At 37.7% G+C, this 19,494-nt stretch overlaps 1 long non-coding RNA gene across 1 annotated transcript in view; it reads left to right on the top strand.

Annotated features, from left to right (window-relative positions):
* Window positions 1-303: 303 nt before the first annotated feature.
* Window positions 304-19,494, top strand: part of LOC124555458 — an 84,101-nt gene continuing 64,910 nt past the window's right edge. Inside the window, exons 1-3 of the long non-coding RNA XR_006968556.1 lie at window positions 304-370; window positions 3,805-3,902; window positions 5,561-5,648. This is a non-coding gene — a long non-coding RNA (uncharacterized LOC124555458). The remainder of the gene's footprint in view (window positions 371-3,804; window positions 3,903-5,560; window positions 5,649-19,494) is intronic.

Here is a 19,494-nt window from a genome sequence, read left to right on the forward strand (position 1 = left end):
CGAATATAAGCGGATGGACTTACGAGGGAGGAGAAAAGTCATTTCTTTTGAGGAACGACCTAAGCAACGACGTAAGACGAATACAAAGATAACGGAAGTGGAAGACGGCAGAGCATACGTGCATACATAAAGCTGACAATATTAGTGACTTTTATTTATTAATTACGGAGAGGACTGATAATTACTGCCTATCTCATAAACGGGTAATTCTACGAAACTAACGGTAACTGCATTTCAGTCCGTTGGCTACACTGCCTCCTGTTCTAAATGTAATCTCTGCCATATTTGTTTACCTTTCCGTTTAAACAAAAAAAAAAAAAAGTTCTGAATGATTTAACGACGCTGAAGGTTGCCAAAAATATGAACCTTTGTAAGTACAGTCCTCTAGTCTTCGTATTTTTATTGATTAGTGTGCCGTGAATTGACGGGGTGTACGTGTGGACAAGTTTTACTATTAGAAAGGAGCAGTGTTTCAGAAATATTTCTGTGAAGAAGGAAATATTCAAACGGATATAATTTCATTTGTGTTGTGAGGAAACATTGTTTTTAGAATTTGCCTTTGCAAGTACATTGGCGAAGAAATGTTAGATAACGTATACAGGCCTTCGGTAATAAACAGGAAGTAGATGATCATCAGGTTTTCTAATTGTTTGAAAAGGAGAACATAAGGAGCCCTCGTTACGTTCCTGTTAATTTCGAAATTCATCCATTCTTTGCTCAGTATGCTGAAAGGTTCGCGGTCGAAGAGCACGTTTTCATACAAATGTAACTGCGTAATTCGTTTTTCCCATAAGAACTAAATTAGTTGTAGGAATTTAAAAGATCTTATGAGGTCCAAACTTTGTTCTTCAAAGCGATTTTATACGTTCCCCTAATTATGAGCATATATCCAGGTAGTATTGTATGTGAAGTTTATCTTGCATGAGCTCGCATTAGCCGTGTCTAATTACATAGTCAAATTTAAAAGTGGTTATTGGAACCAGGAAACGAAGTCGAGTTTTCAGAATAAGAATTTCGTGGCGGGATGAAGACGTTACCATAAATATGGTTGTCACCATGGCACTAAAGTCAGAACATATTGCGTTTGTGCAGCCTATAATAATAATAATGGGAACAATGCTAGAGTGAAATGGAGGTTTCTCGTGTAACCTACAAAGTACCGTTTATTATGGCTGATAGGAAGTGCATTCATGTTGTTCAAGCACAAGAAAAAATATTTAGAGTAGTATTCTTTTAGTGACTTTGAGAGTATTTTCAGTTTTCATAACAAAACAATTTTCCAGTCTTTCAGAAATTGCTATGTACAAGGTGTAACATTCCATGCAAATAGAAGCACTGTAAATTGGTAGCTTTCTTAAAATTACTGTTTGTGATTTGTGCATTGCTGAGGTATGTACAATACAGGATGTATATAAATATTGATTGATGGATATTTTTGAAATTTGCTCTGCGTGTTCAGTAGAGGGAAACAGTAATGTTTACAAGAAATAAATTTGTTTTTAATTTTATAGATGTGGGGCAAATATCTGCCAATGTCTATCCCATTCATATGTTGTCTGGTTCCTTTGAAGCAGTTGTAATGTTGGCTACATTTAATTTCCTTGTAATGCATTTCACATATGGGATTTCAGCCACAAGGCAGTGGTGTGTATAAATCAGCTTGCCAACATGACAGATTCATCTAAGAAAGAAGCAGTGTGTGTTACACTATGCTGGTGATGTGGTCTGCATTTCCAGAACAACACTGTGTTGATTTAAGGATGTTGTTTCAATGTAAACTTTCTTGAGGTGGTTACCAAGAGTATCCTGGAGTTGCAGTGGGAGTCAGTGATACCAATTACCTGATATGGTGACACGATACAAATGCTGGAGCTTACTGCTACACATTGGACATCAAAAAATTTAAGAAAATTGGCAGCAAGTCTGTTTTTGTATGAAATTAAGGTTAACTTATAAAGGGCACCAACTGCAGTACACGTATTCTATAGTACTTTGTTGAAGTTCTTGCTTCAGTCTGTGTGCTGAAGTGGTGCATTTTGTGAAATGTAGGCACTGAAAAGCAAGGGTAACATTTTTATCAGCAGCTGCTAGATATTCTTGTCTTAAGTAGTACTGGTGACTGACTGGGAAACCCTGTGAAATGGAAAGTGATGTTACTCCTTCATCTCACTGTGGACTCTTTCCTTCCAGCAATACACCATTCAGTCAACAGTATAACAGCTGTTCCTTAGCCAACATACGGCACCTCTTGCATAGCCTCCCTACTCACCAAATAGGCCAATAACAGAGCATGGTTATGAAATGGTGTCTCACAAAATGCTCACGATATTGTGGCTGTGTTTTATTTGATTCCACAATATACTTTTCTGTTTAAATTAGATCTGTGGAAATATGTTCAGTTTTAATTCGGTTATCACTTACATAACATTAAATAATGCTTAACAGCTCAGTTTCCAGTTGGCACCTACTTTTTAGCCAGAGGTAAATTTGATAGCTGAACTATCTCATGCATTCCATATCATCTCTGCAGCAATGTTGCAATCTACATCAATCTGGACCTGCTGACAGCAGTCAAATCTCACTCCCCCTCAACAATTTTTATACCTTGCACTTTCATTCATTACCAGATTGACAATTCCTTTATGTGCAAGGATGTTTCTACTCGGAGCCTCTCTTTAACTCAAGTTGTACCGTAAATTACTTTTCTCCCAAATTCAATTTACTACTGTCTCATTAATTGTTCAGTCTGCCCACCTAATCAGCAGCATTCTTCTGTAGAACTACATTTCATATACTTCTCTCTGAAAAAAATGATACACTGTCATGGAGATCAACTGACTTGGATTGACAATCGACATAATCAGTGTCGATCAGCCAGTGGTCATCTTAAGACTAAAGGCACACTCTGTAATCAGTTTTTGTTGCATTGAATGCAGCGTTTCTTAGAAAAGGCGTTTCATACACCTTTATATTTCATTGACATGGGGAATTTAATAAAAACGTTTGAATTTTGTGTATAACATGCTACAGAAAGAAGCTGATGGTGACAACCTTGGTGCAGGTATACTGGAATGATGTGACACGTAATAAATTTGGTTGGACAACTCTATGGAGAACTGTTGAGTAAAGGCTACTGGCAGTAAAACAAATGGGTGTTGTGTGATGTCCTTAGGTTAGTTAGGTTTAAGTAGTTCTAAGTTCTAGGGGACTGATGACCATAGATGTTGAGTCCCATAGTGCTCAGAGCCATTTGAACCAGTAAAACAAATGATTGGGTTGAGAGACAAGGAGAGAGGAAAGAAGATGGAATAATAGAAACTAAGTGGTACGGTTGAATGATTACAAGACTAAGAAATCAGAAAGGGAATATTTAAAAAAAAAAAAAAAAACCCTTGCCCAGTTGATCTACCTATACACTTAAGTTGCTCTGTGTTGTTTTTCACTTTTCTTCCTTTTTATTTTCTGTGTCCACTTTTAATCTGTGGATTCAAATCAGTTTATTAAAAAAAGTGTGTAATCACTATTGTTATAGGCCTAACTGTTATCAGGTACTGTATTTGTTTCTGTATGCTGTAATTTCCTTTTTCTATCTTTGCCCATCCTTTACTTTTCATTGCTGTCTCTCTTCACTTTAGTATTAAACTCTCTACAGTTTCACTGGTATCGTATTTCACTTTTATTAGTTAGACCATAATTTTTGCAGTGTTTATTGAGTGTGGCTATGTCATCTGTCATACAGTTGATATTAATCACCTTTGTCTTTCTGTGATGAAATCAATTGAATGAGGAGAAACTCGTTTCCAGGTCCACACAAGACAGCAGTGATGCTCAAGGTGCTGGAGAAAGCAGAAACCTTTGTTTCTGTAGTTCCAAGAATGTACTATGAAGAGGCAGATTCAACAGTAAGTGCAATAATTTTTTTTTACTCTTTTTGACACAATTATCAGCCATTTCTAGCCAAGCTATTATAAAAGAAGGTAAAGATCAAAATACTTATCCTTGTTATCTCATAATGATAGGCTACAATCTAGGTTCATTAAATTGCGCACAGTTGGTAGAAGTTTCAAAATATATAGGAGGGTTGTACAATAAGCAAGGACCCACATTTTTTCTCTCAGATCATATTTATTGTTAAATCCGAATTTGGTGACAATATACATCATGTCTTGTCCATGTCTTATGTTTCTACGTAGTTTCCATCACGTTTTATGGCCGTTCACCAATGTTGTGGAAGAGCACGTATTCCCTTCTGGTAAAAATCTTGTCATGTAGGTGTAGCCATGTTTTCACTGAATGACTGTCATTTTCAAAGTGTTTTCCCCATAGAGAAACTTAAAGTGGCTCAAAGAAATTGAAGTCCAAGGGTGCCATGTCTGGACTGTGGGGTGGATGAGACAATGATGTCCAATCCAATTTGGCGATGTGCTCCCAGGTTCTCAGACTTGAGTGTGGGTGTGCATTATCATGTTGGAGCAAGATTAATGCTGGATTCTTGTGCGATGGAACACATTGGAAATGGTTCTTGAGTGCATTCAGAGTCTTCATGTATGCCTCTGAATTGATGGTTGACCCTCTTGGCATCACATCCATGAGAATGATGTCATCACAATCCCAGAAGACTGTCACCATGACTTTTCTGGCAGAGGGGGTTGTCTTGAATCTCTTCTTTTGTAGTGAATGAGGATGTCACTCCACGCACTGCCATTTTGTTTCCAGCACAAAGTGGTGCACTTAGCTTCCTTCCCCGATAATGATCGGTGACAGAAAGGCCTCTCCTTCAGTCACAAAACACTCCAACAATTCAGATGAGATGGCCTTTCTTTGAATCTGCGGTCTGCTGTGAGCATTTGTGGAACCCATCGTGAGCACCTCTTTGATTATCAGAGTCTCGATCATTGCAGATGCGCTTCCAATGTTGACTGACAACTGTAGAGCCAGTTGTTGAGTTGTGATGCACCAGTTGGCATGAATAATGGCATCTGCATGATTCAGCATGTCTGCAGCAGTGACTGTGACAGAATGTCCCGAGCATGGCTGATGATGGAGCTCTGTTTCTGCGTTTCCAGAGGCTGTAATTTTATTCACCCATCGCTCAACTGTACTACTACTATCAACTGCAGCATCGCCATACACTGCACAAAAACATTTATGGATGTTCGCCACAGTTTCTTTTTCGGCACAAAAGAATTCAATAACAGCACGCTGCTTGTAATGTGAGTCTTATGTAGACGCCATTTTGATGCTGTACCACGGCTCTGCGATCTGCCAGAACGGTTTGAAACTTCACTGGCATGTGGAAAAAACATGAAATCTGAAGCATCAACAAGGATGTTTGTCTATGTGTATTAATGACATTTTAAAAAAAATGTGGGGCTTTAGTTACTGAATGACCCTCGTACATTATGTACAGTACTTCATTTGTGAACTTTTTCTTAACCACCTAAGGAGGCGTTCACTATTTATCACAAGGGTCTATCAGTGCATTGTGGGAACACACAGCTTATGTCTTTAATAAGTTTCCTTTTCTATACAACTTTTAATGTAATTTTTTGGTTTACAGGAGGCCAAAGGAATGACTAGAAAACTGAACTGTTCGTTGTGTCTTCAGGCAGCAAGTGAACTAGCGAATATGATCCAGTGAACTCAAAGTAAGTGTAACTCTGAAGAACATTTATTGTGTCATTGCTTCAGAAAAGGAAAAAGTTAATAATGAACATGAAAAATGATAGAAAAATAAAAAATGTTAATAGAGACTTAATTTGTGCTCCCCCATTTAAATTACAAAGGAAGACTTATCATTTAAAAAAAAGTCGTCAGTCTCCTGACTGGTTGACTGCAGCATACCACAAATTCATCTCGTGTGCCAACTCTTCATCTCACAGTAACACGTGAAACCTTCATCCTCAATTATTTGTTGAATGTATTACAATCTCTGTCTTCCTCTCCAGTTTTTACCCTCTACAGCTACCTCTAGTACCAGGCAAGTTATTCCTTGATACCTTCAAACATGCCCTATCGTCCTGTCCCTTCATCGTGTCAGTGTTTATCATATGTTACTTTCTTCGCTGATTCTGTGGAGAACGTTGTCATTACCTTACCTATCACTTGGCATTTGAAATGTAATGTATTGTGAAATATGTGTTTTCCCACCAAAAAATCCACAGCCTTAATAATGTATAATATATATAAAGCGCAGTAAAATTTGTACAGCAGTAGTTGTTTCTATGGGCAAGACTAACATAACAAAGGATCAGACTGTCAGTATGACACAAGCAGTATTTAGTACTTGAGCCTCATGAAGGCTTTAATGTCAGTACATATGACATGTGGAGTATAATAAAGACATTTGGTATTCCACTGCAACATACTGTGTCAAGAAAACGTGATAGTCATACTTGTTTGTTAGAATATGGTGGAATTTCAGTGTCATTATCGATCAGGAACACAGTGTTACAGAATCTGCGTTAGTGAAGATATAAATTGGAATAGTACACCTTCGCTGGTGTTCTCATTATTGAAAACACATTGAGCAGTCAATAAATGAAATTATATTATAATCCTGCAACATCAACTCAAGGAAAAGTTCTATATTGTGGTATGAGGAATGAATATTTAGCATTTTGTGCATTACTAAGGAAGTAAATATGTATTTTCTACTTTCATCCTTAATGACCTGGCTCTTAATAGGAAATTTAACTGTCATAAAAGCATTTTTTTAATTTTGTGTAGATGAATAGGTTTCTAAATATACTTTTCCAAGGAACTATGAATGTGGGAGAAAGAGCACAATGAGTATGGAGTTCTTTTTCTCATAAAACTTTTCCCCATTGTGACTGATTTTGTAGTCTTCAGTGTGTGGATGACCTAGAACATTTCATTTTGAAATGCATCTTTCAGTTTTCATCATTAATTGCGTGAAACTAGTAACTTTAAGGAGAAAGTTATAATTTGAAATTTTATTTGATACTGTTGCACATTTTTGTTGTTGAATATGATAAAAGTATGTGTATACTGTAGAGCTTAAAATGTTAGAAGAATAGGACAATTGTCATGGACCTGTTCTTCTTTGCAAGCTTTTTGGATCTAAGGTGATTGTGAGCTATTAACTGTCTCTTGGGAACTCACAGCTTTCAATTTTTTCGACACTACATTTCGTTTTGTGATAACTTACAGATTTGTAACAAACATACTACTTCCTTCATCCTTGGGTCTTTGATCCTCTAACGTAGGACAACACTTGGCTGCATTCCCGTAAGTCGTTTTAACATAAGATACACTGGGTAAAACTGTTTCACATGTGATAAATATTGATTTTTGTCTGTTGCATTCCCTTGTTTTCTCTTTGATTTGTACCATGTGTTTGCCTTTTCGTACTTTTCACTCAAAATTTTCTATGCATTCATTTAATCAGTAGATATCTCTTTAAAAAGTAATATCTACATCTGATGAAATCGTGTTTGTTTTTTTGTACAAAGCTTGAGCTTAAAATTATTTCTCTTATTTCTGATTTTTTACGCTCTGATAAGGAAAGGGTTATTCAGAAAGTAAGGTCTGTTCTATTATAAAACATTAAGCATCACAGATTTTTTTCAAAAAAACTTTTTTAATTGATCATGTTTTTGTATTTTCTGACAGTATGCATGTGAAATCAAACATTTGTCATAATATTCTAGAAGCTTTTGTATCCCTAAGTCAGACATCAGAAGCATGTGAGGATAACCAGTCTTTAACTGCTTCCTTCACCTCATTATCTGTTGTGAAGCACTTGCCACTGCGAAACTCATTTAGATAGTGGAACAAATGAAAATCGCTCAGCCCAGTTGTGGACTGTACGGTTGGTGGACAGTCTGTTTCAATCCAAAAGATCTGACTAGATCTTGGATGTGAATGGCAGAATGGAGTCTGGCATTGCCTTGCAGCAACAAAACTAGATAAGTCAGAAGACCAAGTCACTTATACTGTATTGCGTGTTGAAGTTTAGTCTGTAAGCAGCAGCATTTATTGTTGTCCCTTGCTGCATAAACTCGGCCAACAAGGCTCAATGTGTATCTCAAAACACGATTGCCATAACCTTGCATGTTGAGGTTATCTGCTTGACATTGACGATATTGACTTTCCCGTTTACACTCTCAGATCGTATGAGAAACCCATGTCTTCTCCTATGTGACAGTGTTCCCTAAAACTTGATTATCTTCCTTTTGATATTGCTCCAAAACCTCAAGAGCACAGTTCACTCTTCGCATTTCATGTTTCACAGTAAGCAGCCTGGGAACCCAACATGCGCACAATTTGCTAAATTGAAAGTTATCAGCGACAGTTTGGTGCTAAGAAGTTGTTCTACCCGCATAAGGAAATTCCAGTGCTAATGTTGAAATTGTGAATCACCAGTCTTCATGCGTCTCTTCATCCACGGCTTTGATCAAGTTTTGTATAATCACTGATGGTCGATCACACTGGGGCTATGCATCTCACTTACCTGTTGATGAATTTTCACCGCTGCAACGTTACTTCTGTCAAAAAACTGAATCGCTGACTGTGTTTCAGTTCGTGGGCTGATCATTTGTCTTAAACATTCTGAAGTGACAATACAAACAGCACACCATGATGATACTAATTCAAATAATGTTGTTTAATAAACAAAGGTGTCAGGAATCAGTGTGCATGTGTGTTTCTATGTTGGCTCAGCATTGAATTAGTTATGATGGTTCAGTCCTTACTTTCCGAATGACCCTAGATTTGAGAAATTTTAATATTGATGGAAAAATTTTTAATGGGACTAAATTAAATTATTCCTTTGTTGCGGTTTATGTTAATTTGTTTTGGAATTCAGAGATACACCTTTTGTTGTAAGATTTAGTACGTCAAGGTACTATCCTCAGGAGATGGTCGCAAAAACCATCTTGCCATCCAGATTCATTTTTCCCTGACTTAAAAGTGTCATGTAAGGGAAATGCCAAAATACTTATTTTAGAAAGGAAGCTGTTAATATCCTTACTTAGTCTGAGTTTGTGCTGTGCACCTGATGACCTCATTATGAAACACACATTTAATTCAGATCTTCATAGCTGTATAACGTAGTAACAATAGTTATTTCATAATGTTTTTCCATTAATGTGTAATAAAGAATTAGACATTCATCTCTTTCAAATTTACATGAAAAATCTTCTATTAAGGTCTATGTGATGGATTTTCAAAATCCCCGTATACACCTAGTTTCAAACCAGTAGGCTTCTCCCTTACCCAACTGGATCACAGCAAGTCCCATCTATCTGCTTTAACCATACTCTATTTCCCCACACTCCTTCTTTATTACTGTGAATTAATAGTACATCTCCACAGAGCATAATACAAAATAGTCATCACCTTTTCAGAGAGTAATAAAGTGAAATAAAAGCTTCCTTCTACCTGAGGGTTGATTTGGACACTACACTGCTTTTCTAGGCATGGTATTATGGGAAGTTCTATGCCATTGCCGTAACTGTAACTGGGAACTGGCTCACCCATCTAATTACAGTGGCGTCTAAGGTTCAACAGAAAAGTTGAAGCGTACTGACTCACGAGAATATGGGTAAGACAGTGTTCTTAAATGAGAAAGTGTTAATGTTCAACAAACTTGTGCTCCCGTTCACTATATTTTTCATGACACATTAAAATCTTTGGTACTACATCTTAGTAGTCAACTCATTGTCGAACAAGCACTGGAAGCAGGAAGCTAACCGATAATATATATTCGTTGAGATGTTAGTCGGAGCAGTTTTGCTGTGCTTACAGAGAAGAATGTGTGCCTCAAACATAAATGAGTTTCATGTGGGAGATAGGTGCTGCTGTAGCTCAGTTCTAGTCTTATTTAGGGACTGTTTAACAAATGTGATGATGGTTTAATGCATACTACGAAAATTTTAATGAATATTAGGGTCAGTGGTAAAATGTAGTCTCACAGTAAAAGCAGATTTCACTTTTTCCATCACAACTGGAGACAACTTGCTTACCACATTTCTTCTAAAGATGTCCCATAGCCGTTGTCCTGCTTGATTTCTTCTCCGTTGGTCATGAGCTCTAATACTTGTGCCATAAACAGTGCATAATAATGTGACAATTGGGCAGGTTTAAATGCTAAGTACAATAAGAATTGTAAAATAATTTTAGGGTGCCAACAAAGTTTGCTTTTATTTCTTTAACCATAAAATTAGTAAAATGATTTGTAGAGCCAGTCTCTCGTTAATGTTCATAACAAGATTCCTGCTCATTAATCACTAGTTCCTGAGTACCGCAAGTCACAAAAATGCTTCGCATGATCTTAGAATCAACATGAGATCACACAAATATGTTTTCCAAGGCAACTTTAACCATTAATTCAGTCTTTATGCAGAGTTGCACTTCACGCACTAGTTCGTGTGTTGCCACTTCAAAAACTGATTGTAGACTGCCTTGGATTAACACAACATTGCTCAAGTAGATCATCCAAGGAAATTTTTCTAAAAACTGTTCCAGCTGTTCATTAGATCAGATTTTATACCCGATTGATGTATTACCTCGTTAGAAATCGATCGTAGACTGGTAGTGAGTTGTCTTAGCAGTTTGGCACCTGCCATCTCAGGATGCACCTGAGATTGGTCCATCCTTTCCATCAATAAGCACAGACAGTAAGTGAAATTTGTAATTAGCATTTCCTGAAGAAATTAGTGATACTGGAATTATTATTACTAAGTTCACATTTCACGCAGCATTATCACCGTGGAACAGTAAATATAAATGATAAATTATTTGATTCTTGCTTCCCAGTGTGGTAGGTGAATACCTACAGTCCCTGTGCTTCAGTATGATACGGTTCTTGTTCGTTCGGTCATTCTCGTGCTAAGTCACCATCAGACATGTCGCTGGATGAGTCTACTTTGTGATCCTACCTACTCGCTAGCCTACTGTAGCAAAATCTTCCTGTACTGTGGATTAAAACATAGTAACAAAATGTAATAAATGTAAGCAGGAATGTGGCATAAATGCCACAACTGTTCGGTTCTTTCTCATCCCAAGCTCTGTCTAGTGTGGAGGGTGATGCAAACCCGAGGTTAAAGTGGAAACTGCACGAGAAAAGAACTCAAAACCAGACTTGTTTATTGTTGGTTAGCTTCTGAAGAGCAGTAAAGAAGTGTTAAAAACAGATACAGTTTTAAGAATAAGAAAGAACAATCTCTCTCTCTCTCTCTCTCTCTCTCTCTCTCTCTCTCTCTCTCTCTCTGCAGTGCTAAAATATAGGGTTTTCAATTACTCAGCTGTTAATACATGAAAAATATTCATTAAATATAATTGAAAAATGGAGTATGACAATGGAAATTTCAGCAGTGTGTGTGGGTGTGAACCGTGATATTCTTGTCACTCGATGAATCTTGGTTCGTTTCAAATCTTAACTAAGTACAGGTTAGTGATGGGGCTTTGGAGGCAATGTAATAGTGCCTGTATGTAAACATGGAATTATTGTTGCATGCAGATAGACTGATTTTATGCCAGATTGCCTGTAAATTTATTGTTATAGAAGACATTGGTCTCACGACTGTGTCAAAATGGTCATTCAATGCATGCACATTGGCTTCCTTAGCCATGGTTTTGCAGTGACATATAATTTTCTGTAATTGTAAATCCAGCACACAAGCTCTAATGTGATTTGTACAATGACTGTCCAAAAATGCCAGTTGGGAGATAAGCAAACGGCCATATTTTTTTTATTAAAAATTCGTTGTAAAATGCATCATATTTTGTACACTGAAAACTAAACTGATGCACCAATGACCACCATTAGGTTCCTTTCAGAGTATGCCGATGCAATAGGTCCATACTTAACTATCATATACAACCACTTGCTTGACGAAGGTGTACCCAAAGCCTGGAAAGTTGCACAGGTTACACCAGTATTCAAGAAAGGTAGTTAGAGTATCCACTAAATTACAGGCCTATATCATTGTCTTTATGTAGCAGTATTTTGGAACATATATTGCGTTCGAACATTATGAATTACCTAGAAGAGAATGGTCTATTGACACACAGTCAACACTATTTTAGAAAACATTATTCTCATGGAACACAAATAGCTCTTTACACTCACAGTGTTGAGTGCTATTGACAAGGATTTCAAATTGATTCTGTAATTCTAGATTTCCAGAAGACTTTTGATACTGTATCACACAACTGACTTGGAGTAAAATTGAATGTGTATGGAATATCAGATCGGTCATGTGACTGGATTTCTGTTTTTCTGTCAGAGGTCACAGTTTGTAGTAATTGACAGAAAGTCATAGAGTAAAGCAAAAGTCATTTCTGGTAGTGTTATAGGCCGTCTGCTGTTCCTTATATATGCAAACGATTTAGGAGGCAATCAGGGCAGCTGTCTTAGGTTGTTTGCAGGTGATGCTGTCGTTTGTCTAGTAAAGTCATCAGAAGATCAAAACAATTTACAGAAGATATCTGTAAGTGCATAAATTGGCAATTGACCCTAAATAATGAAAAGTGTGAGGTCATCCACATGAGTGCTAAAAAGAATCCGTTAAACTTCAGTTACACGATAAATCAGTCAAATCTAAAGGCCATAAATTCAACTGAATACCTGGGAATTACAATTGTGAACACTGTAAATTGGAAAGAACACGCAAAAAATGTTGTGGGGAAGGCATACCAAAGATGTATTATTGACAGGACTCTTAGAAAATGTAACAGATCTACTAAAGAGACTGCCTACACTACGCTTCTCCAACCTGTGTTGGAGTACTGCTGCACTGTCTGAAATCCATAGCAGGTACGATTAATGGAGTAAGTTCAAAGGAGGACAGCACATTTTGTATTACCACAAAATAGGGGAGAGAGGGTCAGTGACATGATAGAGGATTTGGAGTGGATACCATTAAAACAAAGGCGTTTTTCCCTGTGGCAGAATCTTCTCATGAAATTTAAGTCACCAACTTTCTCTTCCGAATGCGAAAATATTTTGTTGATGCTGACATACATAGGGAGAAACGGTCATCGCAGTGAAATTAGGGAAACCAGAGCTCGCGCGAAAAGATGTAGGTGTTCATTTCTTATTTTTCTGCGCGCTTTGAGAGTGGAATAATAGAGAATTATTGTGAAGGTGGTTCAATGAACTCTGTGCCAGGGACTAAGTGTGATTTGCAGAGTATCAATGTAAATTTAGATGTTAAAAAGAGCCAGAGATAATGATGGAAAAATTTCCTGCAGTCTGTCAATTGCTCTGCTCATTTTGCTAGTATACTGGAACTCATCCATAGGCCTGAGAGGTGAGAGTGCATTCTCCACAAGTGATATTTGGAATTGGTGTCATAGTAATCTATGACATAAACCGCCTGACATTGACTATGTTAGAGATTCACTTTTTGGCAATTTAGGGCTCTGCCTGAGGGAGGTAGATTGGATTTCAGTTACAAAAATACTGTCCTTTCCCTATGTGGTGATGGACCATATCCAGGCAGAAGGTGGAGAGACAGCACCAGTCTGATAACATCCACTGTTGTGTGTAGTAACAACTACATCTGAAGGGGAAATAGGTCTGCAGACTGCTCATCCTCTACACTTACTCATAAACTACAAATGACAGTACCAGTTATATGGAAGAAAGTACTCATTGTCCTTTTCTGAATCATGAAAATGGATATATACAACTCTGTGTCTCCCATGATATTGAGCCACACAAGAGGCATTCTTGCACAAGCAACATCAGATAGCAGTATTATGGCATTTTAGAGGATGACAACTCATTGTGTTCTGATCCATTTTTGAAGACTGCTTTTTTACAGTAAAGAATAAGAATCTTTCTGGCAATTTTCTACAGTAAAATTGTGTCCTAGAAGGGAATGCTTTTAGTGTCACTTCCTTTGCAACTGCTATTAACAGTAAGACATCCAATGTGAGAACCCCCAATAGAATGAATCTTGCTTTGGACAATTTATTTGCAGACTGCTCATTTTTGACACTCACTCATCAACTACAAATGAGAGTTAAATGGATGGATTAAGTGAAGTGGGAAACAGACCTTTAATTTTTTCAAGATAAGTCAGTTTTAATTATTCAACATTGTATTTTGTCTTCAACAAAAAATAAGATGAAATGCTTCATTTTTTTAAACACATCTAGGAGCTGAGCACAGTCAACACCACCTTTTGTCTATGCCTGTTAAATACTCAGGGAAATTAATTTTATTGACAGATTCTTAGAAATGAATGTGTTTCCTGTTCTCTTTTGTAATGTAATTGTGCATCCGCATCTACGTGACTAACCTGTAATTCACAGTTAAGTGCCAGGCAGTATATTCATCAGACCACCTACACGCTTAATCTCTACCATTCCACTCTCGAACAGCACCCAGTAAAAACAAATGCAAACTCTGACTTATGATGATGATGATTTGGGTGTCAACAAAATATTTTCTACGTTTGGAGTAGAAAGTTGGTGATAGAAATTTCACAAGGAGATCCTACCACAATGAAAAATGTGCCTCCCTTTTTTTTCCACCCAAATTTCATAATACAATATGAGCTGCCCTTCTTTAAACTTTTTCAATCCCCTAGTTTAGTCCTATATGATGAGTCCTACATGGCGGAGCAGTAATCCAGAAGAGGATGGACAAGCATAGTATTGGCAATCTTTTTAGTAGACCTGTTGCATCTAAATGTTCTACCAATAATAATAATGTATGGAAAGTTCTGGTTGAAAATTACAAATTATTTAGGAATGAAGGAGACAACTCACCATACGGCAGAAGCGCTGCGTCGTTGATAGGTACAAGAACGAAAGGTACAAATCTTGCCTAGCTTTCGGAATGCACTTAGTTTTCTAACTGCAGGACACACACACACACACACACACACACACACACACACACACACACACACACACACACGGCTCCCAACATTGTGGTGTCAACTGCCAGCTCTTTACTGCCCACAGTGAGAGAGTGAGGGAGGGGGGGAGGGGGGGGTTGAGGTGATGTTTTGCATGGAGGCTGGAGGCAGGGAGGGCATCGAGGAAGTGGCTCGTGGGAGAGTGGGGAGCAATGTGTGGGCTAGCTAGGGGTGCATTTAGTGGGGGCAGCCACCTGCACCCCCTAGCTAGCACACAGACTGATCCACATTCTCCCATGAGCCACTAGACGCTTTGTGTGTGTGTGTGTGTGTGTGTGTGTGTGTGTGTGTGTCTCTCTCTCTCTCTCTCTCTCTCTCTCTCTCTCTCTCTCTGAGTCAACTTGTTTGTTGTGCCAGTAAATAACCGTTTGGTTCGCTTTCGCCACAATGTTATCTGTGTGATCTTTCCAATTTAAGTTGCTCGTAATTGTAATCCCTGAGTACTTAGTTGAATTCACAGACTTTAGATTTGTGTTATTCATTCTGTAACTGAAATTCAGCTGATTCCCTTTAGTACTCATTTGGATGACTTCAAACTTCTCATTGCCTGTTTTAAGAGTCAACTGCCACTTTTCGCACCACACGGGTGCCTTTTCTACACCATTTTGCATTTGGTTTCGATCATCCAATGCCTTTACAAGATGATAAATGACAGCATCATCTGCAAGCAGTCTAAAGTGGCCGCTCAGATTTGCCTACTAAGTCATTTGCATTTCGTTCATTAATAGCAGGAGGTTATAAATAACACTTCCTTGGGAGCATCAGATATTACTTAAGTGTTACTGAATGACTTTCTGCCAGTTACTACTAACTGAGACCTTTCTGAGGAAGTGGTGAATCCAGTTGCACAAATGATTTGATCTGCTGTTGGCATGCAATTTGATTAGGAGTAGCTTGTGAGGAACAGTGTCAAAAGCTTTCTGGAACTCAAAAAAATTTGTATCAATTTTATGTCCCCAGTCGTTAGCACTCATTACTTTGTAAGAATAAAGAGCTAGCTGTGTTTGACAAAAATGACATTTTCTGAATTTATGTTGGCCATTTGTCAATAAATACTTTTCCTCATGGTGATTCATAATGTTCAAACACAGTAGCTGTTCCAGAATCCTATTGCAAATAGACATTAGTGATATGGGTCTGTAATTAGCCAGTTACTCCTATTTCCTTTCTTGAGTATTGGTGTGAACTGTACAACTTTGCAGTCTTTATGTACGGATCTTTCAACTAACAAGTGGTTCTGTATGATTGCTAAGTTTGGTGCTAATGTATCAACATACTCTGAAAGGAATGTAATTGGTATACATTCTGGACCGGAGACCTTGCCTTTATTATGCAGTTCAAGCTGCTTCACTACATTGAGGATATCTACGTGCAAGTTGCTCATACTGGCAGTTGCTCTTAACCTGAATTCTAGAGTATTTACTTCATCTTCTTTGGTGAAGAAATTTTGGAAGGCAGTGTTTAGTAATTCTGCTTTAGTGGCACTGTTATCCATAAAATTACCATTGCTATTGCATAGAGAAGGTATTGAGTGCGGCTTTCCGCTAGTATACTTCACATATGACCAGAAACTCTTTGGGTTTTCTGCCAGATTTTGAGACAGTTTTAGTGGAAACTGTTAAAAGCATCTCAAATTGAAGATCATGCTAAATTTTGAGCTTCTGTAAAATCTCGCAAATCTTGGGGATTTTGCATTCTTTTAAATTTGGCATGCTTCTTTCATTGCTTCTGCAACGGTGTTCTGACCTGTTCTCTGTACCATGGGAGATCAGTATCATTTCTTATTAATTTATTTGGTGTTGATACTGTATTTGACTACGTACTACATCTGTTCTGCACTTGCATAGGCAAATTGGAAGGCACTGAGACTGTCTCTTAGGAAGGTGCCAAGCTCATGTTTGCTTTTTTAACTTTATAGATTTTGTATTTATTTCAAAATGCTTTTGTAGAAAGCATTCGGTATGATACCGGATGACTTTTTATGCGTACCACATATATTTTGGCCATCATATCAAGGGTAGATTGAAGTCGCCAGCAACTCTTATTGTATGAGTGGGGTACCTATTTGAAATGATACTCAAGTTTATTTTGAACAGTTGAACAAGTGTATTATCTCAGTTGGGTTTGGGGGGGGGGGGGGGGGGTCGGTGAGGAGTCAGTAAAATGAACCAAACATGTACTTCATGATAAATTTGTAATACGCCAGATGATGACTGAAACTTTATTTCAGTTAAACAGCTGTTGCTTAAAGCTGTAATGTTTGTTATTTATATTTTAAATGTTCGTAATTTTTTGGTACTTAAATCTCACTTAACAATGCTAGGAATGAAATTCGTCTCTTAAAATTAATTAAATGAAATGTGACTCTTAAACAGTACTTCAACTGTGTGAAAGGTTCACATACATTGCATCAGATGGTATTGTCAAAACACCAATAATTCCAGAACATAGCAGCTCACCATTTTTTATGTCCAACCTGAAGGTGATGAGCGGGTGCCTCTTGGAAATATGCAATGTAGAGAATGCCAAGTGATGTATTGCCATGAACCTTTCAAGCAGTTACTATGTTGGAAAAGCTTCAAGCAATGTAGTAATTACTTATATTCTGTCCAAACAATGTTAATTTGTTGCACCATTGTGCAATATTCCAAGATAAATGATTAAATCCATATTGTTCTTTCGTTTCCACTTCTGATGCTTTTTGTTAGATTTTTAAATCTTGGCTGTGATTCTGTAGGTTTGTGCTTGCTTTGCACATAGTGTGATATTGAATGAAATAAGTGACACGATTGATCGTTATTTCTCCCTGATCAAAATGTTTCCCAAGCCTCTGCAATTGAATAATTACATCAGTAGTCCATGAATTTACTCCTTAGTGTCTAACTTCTTGTATGAATGACACTGAAGATCATCACAGCTAATTGGTGTTGACTGGATTAATTGTACAGTACAACTCCAACTATCTGTGTCACAAATTATCGTGATCATCTTGAGGGAAAAGAAATTTGTACTGTATGACTAAAGTTACTGGTTTTTGCAATAGTTATTCCAGTGTACAGTATAATGTACACTTAATTATCATTCTAAAAGCAATGTGCAGCAAGTGTTAAAAGTAGAAAAGGTAGAAAATACTTCTCATGCTGCTAAGACACAATAAAAGTTAACATTCATCTTTAGAGTAGCAGCTCTTCTATTTTTTCCTTATTTACAGTTACAATTATTGGATACAGGCCTTCTATGCAAAAACACTTTCTTCTCTTGTTACCCAAACATGCTTCGGCACTCCTGTGCCATCATCAGTGGCTTTTGTTTATTGAAAACTTTAGAAAGTGAACATATTTCAGGTTGTAACTAATCTAACAAAGTGAGGCCTAAAGACAGTTTTGTTAGTTTTTATTCTTATTTTGAGTTTCACATTATATGGTTTTGCAGGATCATCTGTATGCTGTCCTGCACTGATAGCTTGTTATCTGCAAACCAAATGATGTGAGTGTGAACTTTATCAGCGAGTTAACGCATCCTTTGTTTTTTAAAAAACTTGATTTTGGTGTACCAAAATGTTTTGCATATATATATGTTGTTAATCACATTTTGCCCGTCGACGTTCATTTGCTCCCGAGAGAGTTTGTCACCCGAATCAATCCTTTTCTGTTTACAAATTTGTTGGTTTAATTTATCTATCATGTGTGGCTGGTAACCATTTTTCTCTGCTATATGTTTTACTATGTATAGCTCCTGTGTGTAATTCTGTTTGCGTATGGATGCTCTGTTCAGCCTATGGAGCATGAATCTGAAACTTGCTTGCTTATGTGCCACCGGTGGTTTACCAGATTATAAAACCAAAAAACTACAAAGTTCCAGAATGAGATTTTCACTCTGCAGTGGAGTAAGTGCTGATATGTAACTTCCTGGCAGATTAAAACTGTGTGCCTGACTGAGACTCGAACTCGGGACATTTGCCTTTCACAGGCAAGTGCTCTACAAACTGAGCTACCCAAGTATGACTCGTGCCCTGTCCTCACAGCTTTACTTCTGTCAGTGCCTCGTCTCCTACTTTCCAAACTTTACAGAAGCTCTCCTGCAAACCTTGCGGAACTAGCACTCCTGAAAGAAAGGATATTGCGGAGACATGGCTTAGCCACAGCGTACGCTCTGCTGCAAAGTGAAAATCTCATTCTGGAAACATCCCCTAGGCTGTGGCTAAGCCATGTCTCCGCAATATCCTTTCTTTCAGGAGTGCTAGTTCTGCAAGGTTCGCAGGAGAGCTGCTGTAAAGTTTGGAAGGTAAGAGACGAGGTACTGGCAGAAGTAAAGCTGTGAGGACGGGACGTGAGTTGTGCTTGGGTCGCTCAGTTGGCAGAGCACTTGCCCGCAAAAGGCGAAGGTCCTGAGTTCAAGTCTCGGTCCGGCACACAGTTTTCATCTGCCAGGAAGTGTCAACTACAAAGTTATATACTGGTGTCGTTACATCAATGACATAATATGCCTGATTGGTGAACCATACTCAAATGTAGAACAACTATACAGTGAAATAAATAACTTATACCACGAAATTCCCTTCACATTAGAAACAGACAGCACACTAAATTTTGTG

Source organism: Schistocerca americana, chromosome X (genome assembly GCF_021461395.2).
Source record: "Schistocerca americana isolate TAMUIC-IGC-003095 chromosome X, iqSchAmer2.1, whole genome shotgun sequence".
In the NCBI taxonomy this organism is placed as follows: domain Eukaryota; kingdom Metazoa; phylum Arthropoda; class Insecta; order Orthoptera; family Acrididae; genus Schistocerca; species Schistocerca americana.